This window comes from Leucopleurus acutus (genome assembly GCF_964270905.1).
Source record: "Leucopleurus acutus genome assembly, chromosome: 5".
NCBI classification, from domain to species: Eukaryota; Metazoa; Chordata; class Mammalia; order Artiodactyla; family Delphinidae; genus Leucopleurus; species Leucopleurus acutus.
In genome coordinates this window covers 86,963,143-86,983,404 of record NC_139147.1, presented here as the reverse complement: position 1 = coordinate 86,983,404, position 20,262 = coordinate 86,963,143, and the positions used below count along the sequence as shown (strand labels likewise).

General features: G+C 38.1%; 1 long non-coding RNA gene across 1 annotated transcript in view; it reads right to left on the bottom strand.

The window, feature by feature from the left end:
* Positions 1 to 1,153: 1,153 nt before the first annotated feature.
* The window catches only part of LOC309962637, a 79,404-nt gene continuing 60,295 nt past the window's right edge, over positions 1,154 to 20,262 (bottom strand). The window contains exons 2-3 of the long non-coding RNA XR_014326254.1: positions 1,554 to 1,609; positions 1,154 to 1,278 (exon numbers count right to left, since the gene is read on the bottom strand). This is a non-coding gene — a long non-coding RNA (uncharacterized lncRNA). The remainder of the gene's footprint in view (positions 1,279 to 1,553; positions 1,610 to 20,262) is intronic.

Genomic DNA, 20,262 nt, shown 5'->3' with positions numbered 1-20,262 from the left:
AAGGCTGCATTCCTTTCTTTCATGAATTCAAATGCTGTACTTTCTGGGCTTAACCTCTGTGTCAAGCTGTCAAGATAATAACCATCTGTTTGATTGGTAATTTTTTTTTTTTACTATGTTTGACATACTTTTAATGGTTTCTATTGATTTTTTCTTCCTAGCAATTGTATATGGTGATCAAAATATTTAATATGTGACTTTCCTGTTCTGTCTTCAAGTAGACAGTATAAGCTGTGTTCAAAAATATATTTTAAAAAATCCATATAAGACAGTGTTATGAACATTGTACATGAAAAAGGTATAAAGAATTTAGCAAATTGGCTCTTGTTCCCATAATGAAACTTAAAAATAAGATTTAAAGTAGATTATAAAACTATCTTTAAAAACACACACAAACAAAAACAACTGAGCAAAGAATAAGAAAAAACAGAAATTTGATGACCAGCAAAGTTTTCCATAGTGAGCTCAGAAAAATCAAAGACCAGTTTGCCGAAAGAAATAAAACCTCTAAGGCAATTAAATGTCTTCCAGGGCATTAAATGATTGCCCCAACCATCACTCTCCTCTTTCCTCCTCCTTTCTTAGTCTGGAAAGGAACAGTAGTGGAAATTCTGCAGAGATTCTTATACATTGTGAAAATCGCCTAATCAGCTTTGTAAAAGCTATAGAATCTCAATTACCATCATATCTTAATAGGATTTGGAATCCAATTGATCCAAATTTTGTCTAGATGCCATTTGTGTGGCAAAATGAACCAGACTATTTTCTTTCTTTCTGAACTATACATTTAAGTTTTTGTACAAGAAAAATGTATCCTAACACCCCACCCCTGTGCTACACATTCTTTTAAACCCCCAGCACAGTAGCACCAACAGGATTTTTCATGGAGGAAGTACACAGGCTACTCCTGAACAACCAACTATTTTGCAGACTGGCTTTCTCCTCAAATTTGGCTCCTAGATGCTCAGAGCACCCACCTGAGCAGACATATCCTACATCTTCAGATGAAAGAGATAAATGAACTCCATAGAGGACAATATGAATTCTAAGATAGAAGTTAAGGAGGAAAATCAACCCCCTTACTCTTTTTTACAGGACTAGGAAAAGTTGTGTGTGTGCTTACCTGATGGCAGTGAGCTTGCTCTCTGTGCCAGTGACATTAATCCTGAAGCTAATGTGAACTGCGCCTGACTTCAGAATAGCAGCTCCTTCTGCTATTATCTGACAGCACTACCCTTTCAGAGAGTCTTCTGGCTTTGTGCTGTGGACATTTGCTTCCTGAAAAGATAGTTGATTTGACAGTTTAACTTTGTGAAGTTTGGGTGAATCTAATGATATTTTTCCCCATATAAGTTGCATGCATGTGAAATTGAACTTAGACATGATTAAGAGGAGTCCTTTCTGCCCATTTAGCCTTTGCATCATTTACCAGATGCAGATATCTTAGGAAGATAGAATCTAAATTTTTAAGTTATTTTGGATGCTTAAGTAAGTCCTGGGTGAACATGAAGGTTGGATGAGTCAACTAGAATTTTAGACTTGGCTAGACTTACTTTGGAACTAGGACTTGCAGCTGGCAACTGGGCAGTGATTCAGGAGGTAGCTGATGCTAAAAGAAAAAAAAGAATGTATTAGACTTATATGGTTATAAGCAGCTCCTAACCTCTTTAAAAACACCCCTAATTTCCCTTGTGGTAGTTTCTTTTTCCATCCAAATAGTTTCTGGATGTTAATTTTAATCTGATTTCATCTGGACACCAATGTGGGGAGAATAAAGGGCAAGGCAGGTGAGTAGCAGAGGGAATTTTATCTGAGCTCCAATCATTCACTGGTGCCTCTGGTTGTAAACACCAGAAAAATGAAAGCGATAGAAATAGCTAAAAGCAAATTTAAGAAGAGAAGCTGGAATGCTCAAGTCCAAAACTAGTTACTAGAGGAAGGAGAAGCTCAGAAATTAATGTGTAATTAATGTGTCATGAAAAGAAGTTGGTAGAAGAAGAAGCAGAGGAGACAGGAGGGAACATGGAGGAAGAAAGGGAGAGAAGGGGAAAAGGTATGAACTTCAATTACTTGAGTAGAGCTAGGTCCTCAGCTTAAGCTCAGTTTTGCTGTCATAAGATGACTCCAACTCAATAACTCATAACATTTCTTTCTCTCACATACTACATGTCTCTCATAGGTCAACTGCCGTAACCACAGAACCAGCCCCAAACTGGCCCTATCTTGTGTCTAACAAGATACTGAGTTGTTTTTCAGAGACAACAGAACAAAACCCAAAGCATGTGCAGAGGAGAAGATCTTGACCTCAAAAAACACCCAGAACCAAAGTTTCTCCCGCCATGGAACCAAAGGCTTGGACGTGACTGGAACCTGAACACTGGAACCCTTTCAGAAGCGGAAGGTCCAGACTGAAGCCCCTTTACCGTACCTTACTGCAAATGGCCAAGTTCCAAAGTCCTGCCAGTGCTTCTGCATACCAACCCTCCTCCCCTAACTAATAAAAGTTTGACTGAACCCCAGTTTGACAAAATTGAACTGTACCTCCTGTCTCCTTGCTGGTTGTCCTCACGATAAAGTTTTTTCTTTTCTCAAAAGCCGGTGCCATAGTATTTGCTTCTACGTGCGTCAGGCAACAAGTCCTTTGCTTGGTAATGAGACAGGAAGGGAAGGGGCAGGACCCAACCACCAGATAAATGAAGAAGGGGCACAGCTGTTAGGATGCAATAAACACTGGCTGGAACCAGCTGAAACCAATATGGCTTCGAGAACAGTCTGGTCATTGATCTTTACCTCATTATACCCTCAATGTAATACTAAAATTCACTCCCCCTTACCCTCCCCCCCACCGACAGTTCCCAGACAGACCATAAAAGGCCAAAAAGGTGGGTGGTGGTCCAATTCCTGGAAAATCCCCACCTTTCCCCAAAATAGCAAGAATATTCCTCCCACTTGTTAGCATGTGAAATCACTCAGCCCATAAAAACTGACGATCCCCTGCCCTGAGGCCACTTTCACTTTCTGAGACAGTCTGCATTCTGCCTATGGAGTGCGCATCTCTCTAAATAAACTTGCTTTTGCTTTTCTTTGGCTCGCTCTTGAATTCTTTTCTGCACAAAACCAAGACGCTTCACTTGTGGTCTGTCCTAAGGGTTCCTGCGGGTCCCAGGACATGACATTTCCCTCTCCTGCCACAGTAACACTGCTGCTGGGCGGCTCATTGTCTTCACTTAGGATGTGGGCCGGTAGACTGCGAGGCCCTAATGGAGGTTTCAGAGGGAAAACAGCATACCAAAATCACAAGACAGAAGCTCAGAGGGACACACTTCATCTCTGCTCACACTTCATTTGTCAAAGCAAGTCAAATAGCCAAGCCTGAAGTCAGTAGGGTGGGAATGTATATTTTGAAAATATATAATCATCAAATAATATGTAATAACTAAAAATATTCATGAGGAAAGATGCTGTTTCTACCTTCTTGGCAGTAGTGGCCAGGGCATTTCGTAGAATGCCCTTCAGTTTAGGTTTTTCTGATGATTTTCCTCATAATTAGAGGGGTTATGGGTTTTGGGGGAGGAAGACCACAGAGGAAAAGTGCCATGCTCAGCACAGGATATCAACGGTAGGTACTATCAATATGACTCATCACTGTTGGTATCAACCTTGAGGGAGAGCTTGTCAGATTGCTCCACTGTAAAGTTATTTGTTTTTCTTCATTTCCGTACTTTACTCTTTAGAAGGAAGTCATTATGCACAGCCCACACTTAAGGAGTGGGGAGTTTTGTTCTACCTTTTGAGAGCATTTCACTCTTTTTACAGGTGAGGGATCTGAGCTTTTCAGAGTTTAAGCCCAAGTTAACATAGTTAATTAAGTGGCATCGAGGCTGAAACTCACATCTGTCTGACTTAACGAAACTATTCAGTGCTACACATAAAGAAGCAAAAAATAGGGAAATGATTAGAAAAATAGAAGGATATGTTTATGAGTTTGTTTTATTGAAGCATGTTGAGAGCCATGGCCCCTTGATAATAGAGACATTCAGATAATGATTCCTTAACTTGCTACTCGCTAGCATTGGGACAGGAGAGTTATGCTCCCTGACGTTTATAACTCTATCCAACTACTGTCGTAATGTGACCTATTAATCTGTCTTTCTGCAAATACACCCTGACTCCATTCTGATCATTAAGCCACTTTTCAAAAGGGAAACCAAGTTCTCACAGTGCTGTGAGGAGAGTAGAGGATGAAAATGCTTTTATCTGTCTGTCTTATGGCTCCTAAGCAGTGTGTTTTTTTTGTTTTGTTTTGTTTTTGTTTTTCTCTTGATGAGAGTTATAACTCCAGATCTGACTAATAAAGAGAAGGCATGTTTCTGTCACAGAAATAGCTTTTGTACAAGTGGGAAACTGTCACTAAGGCTGAGAAGCAGAGCAACAGGATGGTCTACATCTGGTGGGTGAAAATTGTGTGAGGTTTTTCCTTCTTACTATGGTGATATAATTCAATGTTGACATTTTAAAGTATGTGTCAGGTCTCATTTCTTTTAAAGTGTCATTGACAATGCAATTCAAAGACAGAAACGACCATGTAACAGTATTTTGTGTTTTCTGAACTAGGATCAAATCTCTCTTCTGACAAAAAATTAAGTTACAGAGAATGTATAAAGATAAAACAGAGTTTGTGGACATTCTATATACTTCACATGAAGATGGATTTCTCTATCCATTTTTATAAACTGAATAGAGACCACGTGACATCTGAGTCACATGTGCATACCATACATTTAATTGTAATCATATGCTACGCCTGAACGTGATTTGTTTAAATATTCTTAGGTGCAGCGATTTCTAAGCTGACTGAACTCTTGGCTGGCAACCAGGAAGTCAAGTTATTCACCTCTATTTCTCATACTATAGAGACATTTATATTTTCAGAAATAATTTTCTCCCTCAGTTGCTGAGATTACCTTGACTTTCTGAGGCTGTTATGTAAATCCTACACAAGGATTGAGATTTTAGGGCAAAAACTGTTTTGTTTACCATTGTGTCCCAGCACTTAGTACATTCTAGAACACTGTATACACTTAATCAATGTTTGTTAAGTGAATATTGAACAAATATTTTCAAGAGAGAAGCATTGCATAAACTTAAGATAGTCATAAAATACACAGCTACTTCTAAAATGAAAGGCCATGTTTAAAGTCTAAGATCATTAATTTCCTTCAGCTCAGAATAAAGCTTATTTTTATGACACCAAGTATAATAAAGTCTGTATCACATAACTTGTGTGATGGCACATTTTCTTCCAAATATCCTAATCAAAGACAAAAGCCCCAAAGATGGATATTAATGGCTAACTTCTATGCTATGCCTTCAGGAAGTCACTAAAAATTTTAACCATTAGGCAGCTATTCATATGAACAGAATCTAATTTTCCTTTTGATAAGCCAATTAAATTATATTTTCTTTATACTAACTAACAAAATTGATTGAAAATTAATACTTAATGCTGATGAGAGTATGTTGAGAGAGTTACTCTCCTCTACGGCTGCTGTGAGAGTATTTTGATACAATTTTTCTGGAATATAGTTTGGGAATATATACAAAGAGGCTTTAAAGAGTTCATAGACTTTTTTAAACAAAGGAGTTCTACCTCTAGATGTTTATGTAAAATAAATCGTCAGAGATTTTGTCAGAGATTAATATTTGAGGATATAAGGATGTTTGTTACATAATAATACTGATCATGAGCAAGTGTCATTTAATTTCATTGTGCTCTAATTTGGGGGGCAATGTTTATTTTTTAATTCAGTGCTAATTTCTTATCACAGTTACACATGATCATAATTTAGAGAGTCAAATTGTTGTACAAGCCTTATTACAGTAAAAAAGCAGAACTCTGACTACCTCTTTCCAATTTCTGTTGCCTAGAGGTAGCCACTTTTAGCTCTTTTAACTGATTCTTAGCATATTTGCCTCCATACTTCCACCAATCTAAAAACAAACAAACAAGCAAACAAGCTTAATTTTTCAATTTTACGCATTACATACTGACTTCCTACTATGGAAAATTACAATTTAGCTTTCTTTCACTGCCTCTATCCCCAGCTTACACATACAACCTCACTCTTTCCCTTTTTTCTCAACAGAGTTTCATCATAATTTTGTATTATCACTACAGCATGTATAGTATTAAGACTATATAAACACGAGACCTTGCTCAGTCATATTGGGTACTGTTATTACTTTTCCTTAACAAGTTTGGGTTTCCTTGTTTCTTTTTTTTAATTTTTAGGTAATGCTACTGTTGTCCATTCTTAGCTTCCTATGTATTTGTAGTTCTTTTATTTACTTCCCCAGTTATGCAAATCTTCTTTCAGTACATGCATGTACGTTAAGCATCAATTTCATCCTCCTAAAAAAAGTCTCTCATGAGCCTTTCACTTTCCACATCTGGATGTCTGAAGCTTAGCTCTTGTTTGCGGGTCTCCTTTCACCATCATCCTGGGGATTTTCTTTCTACTTCTTGTATGGAATTTCCTTTTTCCTGGATTCCATGTCTTTCTCTCTTAGTTTTCTTTGTTTTGGCAGAACACAGATTCCTGAGGAACTGCATATAAGAGGTAAATCTTTTTCTTACCTTTTTGCAGTCTGAAAATTTTTAAATTTTACTCTCATACTTAAGTAATAGTAGGCTGGTAATAGAATTATAGACAAGAAAACATGTACCCTCAGAATTGTGAAGCCTTTGATCTATTGCCTTCTAGCTTCTATAGTTGTTAATAAGAGGCTCAATAACAAAGGCTAACATTTTCTCAGCACTGACTATGTTCCAGTCACACTTCTGTATGTATTTATGTTTATTATCTCATGTAATACAACAAACCTATAAGGTAGGTGCTACTTTAATTTCCTTTTTTACAGATATGGAAGCTGAGACACAGGGTTGCAATGACTTTCCCAGAGTTATAGGGCTAGTGAGTATAGAGTCTGGGATTTGAATTCAGCTGAGCTGGATGGCAAACTCATGCTCTTAACCTCATGCCTTATTGACAAATTGATTAGTGATATTTTCAATGAATCATGAACTTTCAATCTGAATACTTTTCTTATTATTTTATATTTTGATTTCAGTATCCTGAAATTTCACAATGCTGTGTCTTGTGGTGGGCTTTTCTCATTCATAATCATGAAGGCACAGTGAGACATTTCAGTCTGGAAATGCTGTGCTTCAGTTCTGGAGAAGATTCTTGAATTATTTCTGTGTTAGTTTCCTCCCTTCTCTTTTCTCTGTTCTCTGCTTCTAAATTTCATGGACTGGCCCCACTAATTTTCCTATTCTCTGTCTGTATTATCTTCCATAGCTTTACCTTTCTGTTTCACTTTCTATAAGCTTTCCTCAACTTTATCCTCAAGAATTTCTATTGAATTTTTAATTTCTGCTATTGTATTTTAACATTCAAGAGCTCTTCTTTGTGTCCTCTGAATGTAGCTCTTTAAAACATTCTGGGGTTTTTTCCCATAGGTTTATTATCTCACGACTATCTCTCACACATTCATATTTACATCAATCAGAGTATTTTGCATTTTTTAAAAAGTTCTATCCAAGTTGCCATTTTTATTTTCAATTGTAATCTCATTCAGATTCGATGGAGAAATCAAAAGCTTTACAAGCAAAAGCTAAGAGAATTCAGCACCACCAAAACAGCTCTACAACAAATGCTAAAGGAACTTCTCTAGGTGGGAAACACAAGCGAAGACAAGGACCTTCAAAAACAAACCCAAAACAATTAAGAAAATGATAAAAGGAACATATATATCAATAATTACCTTAAATGTCAATGGATTAATTGCTCCAACCAAAACACACAGGCTCGCTGAATGGATACAAAAACAAGACCCATATATATGCTGTCTACAAGAGATCCACTTCAGACCTAGGGACACATACAGACTGAAAGTGAGAGGATGAAAAAAGATATGCCATGCAAATGGAAATCACAAGACAGCTGGAGTATCAATACTCATATCAGATAAAATAGACTTTAAAATAAAGAATGTTACAAGAGACAAGGAAAGACACTACATAATGATCAAGGGATCAATCCAAGAAGAAGACATAACAGTTATAGATATATATGCACCCAACATAGGAGCACAATACATAAGGCAAATGCTAACAGCTATAAAAGAGGAAATCAACAGCAACACAATAATAGTGGGGACTTTAACACCTCACTTACACCAATGGGCAGATCATCCAGACAGAAAATCAATAAGGAAACACAAACTTTAAAGGACACAATAGACCAGATAGATTTAATTGATATTTATAGGACATTCCATCTGAAAACAGCAGACTACACTTTCTTCACAAGTGCACACAGAACATTCTCCAGGATACAGCACATCTTGGGTCACAAATCAAGCCTCAGTAAATTTAAGAAAATTGAAACCATATCAGGCATCTTTTCTGACCACAACGCTATAAGATTAGAAATCAATTACAGGGAAAAAACCGTAAAAAACACAAACACATGGAGGCTAAACGCTACATTACTAAATAACCAACAGATCACTGAAGAAATCAAAGAGGAAATCAAAACACACCTAGGGTCAAATGACAACAAAAACACGATGATCCAAAATCTATGGGAGGCAGCAAAAGTAGTTCTGAGAGGGAAGTTTATAGCAATACAATCCTACCTCAAGAAACAAGAAAAATCTCAAATAAACAATCTAACCTTACACCTAAATGTACTAAAGCAAGAAGAACAAACAAAACCCAAAGTTAGTAGAAGCAAAGAAATCATAAAGATCAGAGCAGAACTAAATGAAATAGAAACAATAGCAAAGATCAATAAAACTAATATCTGGTTCTTTGAGAAGATAAACAAAATTGATAAACTTTTAGCCAGACTCATCAAGAAAAAGAGGGAGAAGACTCAAATCAATAAAATTAGAAATGAAAACGGAGAAGTTACAATGGACACTGCAGAAATACAAAGTATCCAAAGAGACTACTACAAGCAACTCTATGCCAATAAAATGGACAACCTGGAAGAAATGGACAAATTCTTAAAAAGGTATAACTTTCCAAGACTGAACCAGGAAGAAATAGAAAATATGAACAGACCAATTACAGGTAATGAAATTGAAACTGTGATTAAAAATCTTCCAACAAACAAAAGTCCAGGACCATATGGCTTCACAGGTGATTTCTATCAAACATTTAGAGAAGAGCTAACACCCATCCTTCTCAAACTCTTCCAAGAAATTGCAGAGGGAGGAATACTCTCAAACTCATTCTATGAGGCCACCATCACCCTGATATCAAAACCAGACAGAGATACTACAAAAAAAGAAAATTACAGACCAATGTCACTGATGAAAATAGATGCAAAAATCTTGAACAAAATATTAGCAAACAGAATCCAACCTCACATTAAAAGGATCATATACCATGACCAAGTGGGATTTATCCCAGGGATGCAAGGATTCTTCAATATACACAAATCAATGTGATACACCATATTAACAAATAGAAGAATAAAAACCACATGATCATCTCAATAGATGCAGAAAAAGCTTTTGACAAAATTCAACACCCATTTATGATAAAAACTCTCCAGAAAGTGGGCATAGAGGAAACCTACCTTAACATTATAAAGGTCATATATAACAAACCCACAGCAAACATCATTCTCAATGGTGAAAAACTGAAAGCATTTCCTCTAAGATCAGGAACAAGACAAGGATGTCCTCTCTCACCACTACTATTCACGTAGTTTTGGAAGTCCTAGCCATGGCAATCAGAGAAGAAAAAGAAATAAAATGAATCTAAATTGGAAAGAAGAAGTAAAACTGTCACTGTTCGCAGATGACATGATACTATACATAGAGAATCCTAACCATGCCACCAGAAAACTACTAGCACTAATCAATGAATTTGGTAAAGTTACAGGATACAAAATTATTGCACAGAATTGTCTTGTATTCCTGTACACTAACAATGAAAGATCAGAAGGAGAAATTAAGGAAACAATTCCATTCACCATTGCAACAAAAAGAATAAAATACCTAGGAATAAACCTACCTAGGGACGTAAAAGACCTGTACTCAGAAAACTATAAGACACTGATGAAAGAAATCAAAGATGACACAAACAGATGGAGAGGTATACCATGTTCTTGGATTGGAAGAATTAATATTGTGAAAGTGACTATAATACCCAAAGCAATCTACAGATTCATTGCAATTCCTATCAAATTGCCAATGGCATTTTTCACAGAATTAGAACAAAAAAGTTTACAATTTGTATGGAAACACAAAAGACCCCAAATAGCCAAAGCAATACTGAGAAAGAAAAACAGAGCTGGAGGAATCAGGATCCCTGACTTCAGAGTATACTACAAAGCTACAGTAATCAAGACAATACGGTACTGGCACAAAAACAGAAATAATAGATCAATGGAACAGGATAGAAAGCCCAGAGATAAATCCACACACCTATGGTCAACTAATCTATGACAAAGTAGGCAAGGATATACAATGGAGAAAAGACAATATCTTCAATAAGTGGTGCTGGGAAAACTGGACAGCTACATGTAAAAGAATGGCATGAGAACACTCCCTAACACCATACACAAAAATGAACTCAAAATGGATTAAAGACCTAAATGTAAGACGGGACACTATAAAACTCTTAGAGGGAAACATAGGAAGAACACTCTTTGACATAAATCACAGCAAGATCTTTTCTGACCCACCTCTTAGAGTAATGAAAATAAAAACAAAAATAAACAAATGGGACCTAATGAAACTTAAATGCTTTTGCACAGCAAAAGAAGCTGTAAAAAAGACAGCCCTCAGAATGGGAGAACATATTTGGAAATGAATCAATAGACAAAGGATTAATCTCCAAAATATATAAACAGGTCATGCAGCTCAATATTAAAAAAAAAAAACAACCCAATCAAAAAATGGGCAGAAGACCTAAATAGACATTTCTCCAAAGAAGACATACAGATGGCCAAGAGGCACATGAAAAGCTGCTCGACATCACTAATTATCAGAGAAATGCAAATCAAAACTACAATGAGGTATCACCTCACATCAGTTAGAATGGGCATCATCAGAAAATCTATAAACAACAAATGCTGGAGAGGGTGCAGAGAAAAGGGAACCCTCTTGCACTGTTGGTGGGAATGTAAACTGATAGAGCCACTATGGAGGACAGTATAGAGGTTCCTTAAAAAACTAAAAATAAAATAACCATATGACCCAGCATATGACCCACTACTGGGCATATACCCAGAGAAAACCATAATGCAAAAAGACACATGCACCCCAGTGTTCATTGCAGCACTGTTTACAATAGCTAGGTCATGGAAGCAACTTAAATGCCCATCAACAGATGAATGGATAAAGAAAATGTGGTACATATATACAATGTAATATTACTCAGCCATAAAAAGGAACGAAATTGGGTCATTTGTAGAGATGTAGATGGAGCTAGAGACTGTCATACGGAGTGAAGTAAGTCAGAAAAATAAAACAAATATCATATACTAATGCATATATGTGGAATCTAAAGATGTGGTACAGATGAACCAATTTGCAAGGCAGAAAGAGAAACACAGATGTAGAGAACAAACGTATGGACACCAAGGGGGGAAATCGGAGCTGGGGAGAGTGGTGGTGGTGGGATGAGTTGGGAGATTGGGATTGACATATATACACTAATATGTATAAAATTGATATCTAATAAGAACTTGTTGTATAAAATATAAATAAATAAAATTCAAAAAATAAAAAACAATAAAAATCAATACCAGCTTCTTCTCAGACCCTTACACAGCTTCTTATGAAGCTGACCTCATCTTGTGCTATCCCTGATTAATATTAAACATCAATAGCTGAAGGAATGGAGAGAGACTTTCACATCCATCCATTACTGCCAGTGTTCCCACACTGTATTTTCACTGGGAGAAGATCAGGCACCTTTTCAAACATTAAGGCCTGGGCTTTCTTGGAGTCTTACTCTCTTGTATATTTAAACAGGAATAGAAAGCCCAGAGATAAACCCATGCACATATGGTCACCTTATCTTTGATAAAGGAGGCAGGAATGTACAGTGGAGAAAGGAGAGCCTCTTCAATAAGTGGTGCTGGGAAAACTGGACAGGTACATGTAAAAGTATGAGATTAGATCACTCCCTAACACCATACACAAAAATAAGCTCAAAATGGATTAAAGACCTAAATGTAAGGCCAGAAACTATCAAACTCTTAGAGGAAAACATAGGCAGAACACTCTATGACATAAATCACAGCAAGATCCTTTTTGACCCACCTCCTAGAGAAATGGAAATAAAAACAAAAATAAACAAATGGGACCTAATGAAACTTCAAAGCTTTTGCACAGCAAAGGAAACCATAAACAAGACCAGAAGACAACCCTCAGAATGGGAGAAAATATTTGCAAATGAAGCAACTGACAAAGGATTAGTCTCCAAAATTTATAAGCAGCTCATGCAGCTCAATAACAAAAAAACAAACGACCCAATCCAACAATGGGCAGAAGACCTAAATAGACATTTCTCTAAAGAAGATATACAGATTGCCAACAAACACATGAAAGAATGCTCAACATCATTAATCATTAGAGAAATGCAAATCAAAACTACAATGAGGTATTACCTCACACCAGTCAGAATGGCCACCATCTAAAAATCTAGAAACAATAAATGCTGGAGAGGGTGTGGAGAAAAGGGAACACTCTTGCACTGTTGGTGGGAATGTGAATTGGTACAGCCACTATGGAGAACAGTATTAGAAAACTACAAATAGAACTACCATATGACCCAGCAATCCCACTACTGGGCACATACCCTGAGAAAACCATAATTCAAAGAGTCATGTACCAAAATGTTCATTGCAGCTCTATTTACAATAGCCCGGAGATGGAAACAACCTAAGTGTCCATCATCGGATGAATGGATAAAGAAGATGTGGCACATATATACAACGGAATATTACTCAGCCATAAAAAGAAATGAAATTGAGCTATTTGTAATGAGGTGGATAGACTTAGAGTCTGTCATACAGAGTGAAGTAAGTCAGAAAGAGAAAGACAAATACCGTATGCTAACACATATATATAGAATTTAAGAAAAAAAATGTCATGAAGAACTTAGGGGTAAGACAAGAATAAAGACACAGACCTACTAGAGAATGGACTTGAGGATATGGGGAGCGGGAAGGGTAAGTTGTGACAAAGCAAGAGAGAGGCATGGACATATATATACTACCAAACGTAAAGTAGATAGCTAGTGGGAAGCAGCCGCATAGCACAGAGAGATCAGCTCGGTGCTTTGTGACCCGCCTGGAGGGGTGGGATAGGGAGGGTGGGAGGGAGGGAGACGCAAGAGGGAAGAGATATGGGAACATATGTATATGTATAACTGATTCACTTTGTTATAAAGCAGAAACTAACACACCATTGTAAAGCAATTATACTCCAATAAAGATGAAAAAAAAAACCAACTTGCATAGATACTTTCAGTTTGCACAGAGAGGAACTTTTCAGAAAATTCCCTTTATACATCAAAACATCATCTAATATAATATAGCTTTGTATATTAGTTCAAAGAACACAATTCTTTTAAAATAAGGTAGTTTTAAAGCTAAATAAAAATATGCAGTAAATACATGCAGAAAGATAAAACTACAATGTTAATAGGTATTTTCCTTTGAATTAGAGCACTATATCTAAGATTTTTTTAAATGTCTTTTTTTATTCTTTTGAATTTTCCAAGTCCATCATCTCAAATTTACATCTAATCAGAACTCTTGAATTTCTTCCCTTCCTACCACACAAACCAGATATGTGCACCCTGCCTGGCTTCCACAAATTGTTAGTGATCTCTCCATTTTCCTTTTGCTCAGGCCCAAAACCTAGGAGTCATCCTTCCCTCCTTTCTTTAGAGCAAAGTACATCCTGAATTTGACCACTTCTGATAAGCTCTACTGCCATCTTCCAAAATCTTACCTAGATTTACTTCAATAGTCACTTAATTGCCTTCGCTGTTTCCATTCTTGTGCATTGCCTCCATCCCCAAGTCAATTCTCCACTCTGCAGCTAGAATAGTTCTATTAGTACATGATTCAGACCATGTTGTTCTTCTCTGATGGCTTCCTCAAGTCTTTCCCTGGGCTGTATGAGATCTGGTCCTGACCTACCTCTCCAGCTTTTTACCGTTCCCCTCTTACAACATTCCTCAGGCCACAGTGGCCTTCTTGTTCACCTTTGAAATGACCATGCTTGTTCCCACCTCAAGGCTTTTGCATTTGTTAGTTCCTCTGCCTGGCACACACTTGCCCAGGTCTCTGCAGAGTCTACTTCCTCAGTTTGTCCCTGTCTCTGCTCAATGTCGTATCCTTAGAGAGGTTCTCCTGACTCTAACCAAAGTATTGCTCCTTCACCTCTCTGTTCTTGTCTGTTTCCTCCCCCTGCTTTATTTTCCTTCATAGCACTATCACTATCTCATGTCTATTGAATGTACACTCATTTATAACCTGCCTTCCCCTCTAAGACGTTAGCTGCACTGAGGACAGGGACAATGTTGTTCAGTGCTCCGTTACCAAGCTTACAGCAGTCCCTGCTCCAGATATATTTTCTTTCAAGTTATAAAGTAGTACTTTATAATTAGAAATAAAATACATACTTTTGCCTAAGCATGAGCCCAAACCCCAATTATAGTCTGAGAACATTCTGCAAGGTACAGCTTTGACAAAGGAAAAGAATGAGCTGTCAGGAGAATTGAGAGGTTAAATGAAGAAAGTGGAAGTTGAGCTGAGCCTGACCTGAACTAAAGCATTACAGAGGCTAAGGAGAAGAAGAGAAATAATGGGAGAAGGAAAAGAAGACTGCAGTTAAAAATAGAAAGGTCACTGAAGGCCAGCTTCCACTTCCAAGCGACTGAGTGCCAGAGAGGACCAAATTTTATAACAGGCTGTGGAGAGGGGTTTGGCACCTGGCACCGGGATGCCAAGGTTATTATTCTGTAACAGAGCTCTGTGGACCCTTTAATGATGACAGCAGGCACTCTGTTAAAAGGTTAGCTGTAGAGGGCACCTGAGATAGAAAGTGAACAGCAATGTGCCTGGCACGATATGGCTTAAATCTAGTAACTGCACCTGCAAAAGACTGAAATGTTTGTTATGTGACTATAAACAGAATAGGCATCCGAGACAGTGCCCCAACTGTTTTCAATGATCAGGTTTACCAGAATCCAGAATGAAATTAACTCTAAAATATCCACAAAAAGAAAATATTCCAAGAGAGATAGAACTGGTAAGGGGAGGAGAAGACAGGGGCTCCCTGTCTGACTATGCATAGTCAGTTCACCACCCCTATGCAAATAATGTTGTGAGGGGAAAACAAGAAGAAATCTGAAATGGACTCAGACTCTTTCTTTCTCTCTTTCTCCCTTCCTTCCTTCCTTCCTATTGTATCTATATGTGGTGATGGACATTAACTGTACTTATTGTGGCAATAATTTCACCACATGTGTAAGTCAAACCTTTATGGTATACACCTGAAACTCATACAATGATATGTCAATTATAAAAAGAGAAGAAATAGTGCATAGATTCTCTCTCTCTCTCTGATATGGCATTACATAGATGAACATATCTATGTGGAACCAATTTAAGATCTGTTGATAACCATCCGGCAGCACTGTGAATTCAAGGGCAGAATACCTAGAACAGATTAGATCACAGGTTGGATGAGTGATCTTATGTGAGTCATTTCACTCCTCTAAGCTTCATTTTTCTCATGAGTAAAATAAGAGAATTTAACTAGACCATTTCTAAAGTCCATTTCAATTCTTGCAATCCCTATCATTATAACCACTGGCATTGATTTGAGCTAAATGAAGTAAATCATAAGCTCCTAAGGATTGACTCACTTTATTATTCTCCATGTACTTAATCAAATATCATTTATCCATCATCCATCTATCCTTCATTCAGTGAACATTTATTGAGTAACTATGATATGCCAAACACCACTCTAGGAGTTTCAACAAGGTCCTGGCCCTTAAAGAATTCTACCAAAGGGTTTGACACTGTAGTTTTTTAAGGTTAATTTGTTTTGGGTCTTAGGTAAGACTCCTTTAGTCAACAGAGTGAGATTGGTTAATTTGCCAAGATGCAGATTTCTATATATACGTATTTGTATCTGTGTTCTCTTGTGAACACAGATATTGGAATTTTATCTGCAAAGTTTGTATACGTACCCACACAAAGTATGTATATACATGTATACATACCCATGATTTTCCAAGCTACTGAAGTCTGCCAACTGTACTGACAGTGATAAACATAGTATTTATAGCTCAGTCCCACCAATTGCTTCACAGGATTCTAGCCCCTTTAGGTTCCACACTTGTGAAATACTACTGCTTATGTAAGCAACTTCAAGAATCACTGTGTCCACATTGAGGTGAGCCTGCTGGGTGGTTCCCACAGAGGAGAGCCTCCTCTCAGGGAGTTAGGCTGTGCATTAGCCCCTCTTAAGAGTCTGTTCATTTTGGACACTGATGCCCATTTATTAAAGAATGAATTCTTTTTCATTCCCTCCTCCTCTTGAGGATGGTCTCCACCACTTGAGGCTTTTTTAACAGTCATCTCTGGAAATTCATCTTCTCGTTCTTCTAGTTTACCACATATCCCAAGCATTCACTCAGTCAGTTTTACCAGGACTTTATGTTTCACTCTGAAGCTTTAGTTATCAGAAAAATAACAGACTCTTAAGCAAACAAACAAGACTATTTTGGAATTTCTGTCTCCTTTTTTAAGGAATGAAGAAAGATAACCCAAAAGGCCTGTGTTCTTTAACACAAACACCACCTACTAAATCAAAAACTCACACTTATTAAAGAGCCAGATGGTTGTTTCCTCCTGCTCTGTTCCACCTAGTAACCCAGAAATATGTGATTTTAAAGAGAAACCTAAACTTTTAAACAAAAAAAAATCATGATTTTTTACTTAAAAATAAAAATATACAAGCACTGAATAATAGATGAATTATTCTAGCATAAGTAATATTTTTCTTATTATTTTGTGACAGGTGCTTAAAATAGCATTCACCAATGGCAGACGTAGAAATGCACTGCTCAGCTCTGCCTTCAAGGAAGGACTTGCTGTCAGATGCAGGGAATGTGATCAGCAGGCTGCCTCCATCCATTCGTGCTTTAGGATCTGTGTTGGCCGCAGAGAGTCAGGGTGGTACTCTTCTCAGGGCTGTCCCCATCCAACGACTCTACAAGGCAGAGGTGTAAGTGGAGGATCATTTTGGCCCAAGGTGGGACATTCTGATGGGCTTAGATCCCTCAGGAATAAGGGTTTGGGTAGTGCTATCAGGTATATTGTAGACAAGACTAGATTTGGTACCAAATTTGAGGAGACCTTGGATAGTTGAGTGGAGGAGGGAAGACATGAGTACCAGTTGTTGGAATCTACTTTAGCTATGGTAGCTACAGCTTGTCCTGCTAACGTCCCTTTTCTAAGTTTCTCTCAGGAAAGGAGGTCCATCAGAATCCCAGAGGATGTGCTGCCAAAACATGTGGAGAAGGAGATCCAGGAGGGACAAGGGATGGACTGTGGTAGACACAGAAATGAGCTGCCCAGTTCCTTCTTCCAGGAATGAATATCTGCCCGGCTGCAGGAAGCAGCTAATAGCAGACAGTCTCAAATCACTGTCTTCTTCAGAGTTTGCGTCAACTGCAGACAGCCAGGGTCTCACTCTTCCTGGGGTAACTGGTAGCCAATGACTGAGCAAGATGGGGGAATATTTCAGCACAATCTAGAATTCCTCTGATGGTCAATATTTGCTCTGGAGCTCCACAGGGTTGGCAGAGACCTTGCCACACTTGCATCATGATCTGAAATCTCTCAGTCTTGCCCAATCTTGCTTCCTCCCCCTTCCCTTTCTTTCAAAGACCTTTTGCTGTCTAAGGACATGCTTGCAGGGAACACAACCAGTGGCATTCACCCCTTCTCCCACTTACATGTAACAGGGCCTCTTACTTTGCCTCCTCACCTCTTATGTTAGTGGGACAAGGAATGGGAGTGGTGGCCAGCAGCACAGAGATCTGATGATCAGAGTCTGAGGTAGTGAGAAAGGGCAAGAATAAAATTATTTCAGTGCTTTTTCACTTTTCTTCTCAGTCCTGAAATACAGGTAACATCATTACTGGCATGGGAAACATAGATGGTTTGGTGTACAGTACACCTTGCTGCTCAGGGTAATAGACAAATCTTTAAGAAATGGATCTATTTTTAAATGTTCTGAGGAGGTTAGTTAAAGGTATTTTATAATAACTCCTTTAGTAAACAAAATAATGCCATTTTAATCTATTTTAGAAACACAGATTTTCATATGTTAGAATTATATAAATTATATTTAAATAAACTAAAATAAAGCAGCTATTCTGATTGATACTACCTCAAGGTTTGGGATGGGGAAGGTAAGAAAACTGCTCCTACTGTTATCCAAAAATGTGTTATTAAAAAATATTTGGACTTCCATTCAACATTCTCTTTATGTTGAAGACAGAATTCCTTCTTCTTCCCCAACCCCTTAACCTGCCCCCAACTCCCATCCTGTTTCTGGCATTTACTCTCTTTTGAATAGAACTTAGCCCTGCCCCCTTGGCCTGACACACAGAACTCTGGAGAGTGGCTTAGAGTGCTGGCTTTGCCCCAGGATCAGGAAAAAGAGAAGGAGGGCCAGGCCAGCTGGTTCAGGCCCTTCTGTGGTAGAGCTGAGAACCACAAAGATGGAGCACAGTTTCTTTCCCCCTGGGCTTTTCCACTTCTACACACAACATCCCAAGTGAGGGCTGAAGAGGCTGATCTCCTCTCCTTGTTTGTTTCTTCATCTGTACATTGAGGACCCACACAGGCACAGGCTTGCTGCGAAGCTTAACTGAGATAGCGAATATGAGAGGGTCCAGCGCAACGCCTGACACAGCAAAGTGGCCCAAAAAGTGGGTGTTTGTTCATATATGTGTTCATTTATTCCTGGCCTTCTATCAGGAATGTCTGAATATATGACATATGCTCATATCTGAGCCCATGTACCTATGCAGCTGGCAGGGTAAAAAAAAGAGGGACTCCTTTAGGAGACAGGGTTTCCTTATGGACTTAAGCTGTTTTGCCTTTATTGCTCTGCTCTAAACTGCACCCGCCACCCCTGGTGATTCCAAGTTCTCCATTATAATAACTCCAAGGTGCTCCCAGTTCTAAGGGGGTGTGTAAAAAGTACTCAAGTAGTCCACCTTAAATGTCTTTAAATGAAAACAAACCATAAAAACAAAAAACCTTTGTAGTCTTTGAGAGTATGAAATACATAAAAGATGTCACTGGTTTGTAAAATCTACTAATTACTTACTAGTTGCCATTTATTGATTACCTACTCTATGCCTGGAACTGGCACTTTATATACATTCTTTCAATTCATCTGCCTTATAGCATGCGGGATAGAGAAATGGATACTAGAGAAATTGTGTAGCTGCCATGAGGTCCCTAACTACCCAGCAGGTGATTTCCTATGAAGCTGATGCAGCTTAGGCTTTAGCTCCTTCACTTGAAGGGGTCCCTGCGAAGGCCCTGTAAGAAGTCCTAGCATGTGTTCACATGGTCATGTTCTTACTAAATTTTCAAAAGTAAGATATTTTAACAGAAATCAGTTGATTGTTTTCTCTTTCCACTACAATTTCCTCACCATCACACTCTCCTTTGTGGCACTGGAGTGGCCATAAACCTTTCTGGGAGATGGATAAGGGCAAGTTGAGGTAGGCTACATTTAATTTGGGTTTAGTAGCACCTCATGTTTGGTTAAGGTTTCACCAGCCCCCCAGTGTAGGAATTTGCTTTTGTAGGAATTTGTAGGAATTTGTAGGAATTCATTTGTAGGAATTTGTAGGAATTTGTAGGAATTCACATTTGTAGGAATTTGTAGGAATTCACATTTGTAGGAATTCACCCAGCATCATGTCACAGGATGTAGGGCCAAAAGTTGTAACATAATATGAATCTGCCCTACAGCACCCAGCACTGGAAGTACACAGGTAACAGAGGAGAGACAAGGTTTAAAGTCTACAGACACAAAAGATAGACTATGGAAATGCTTCCAAATCTTACATTCACATATGGGAGGAGTTTAATACAGGTTTTCCCAAATTTGGGAATA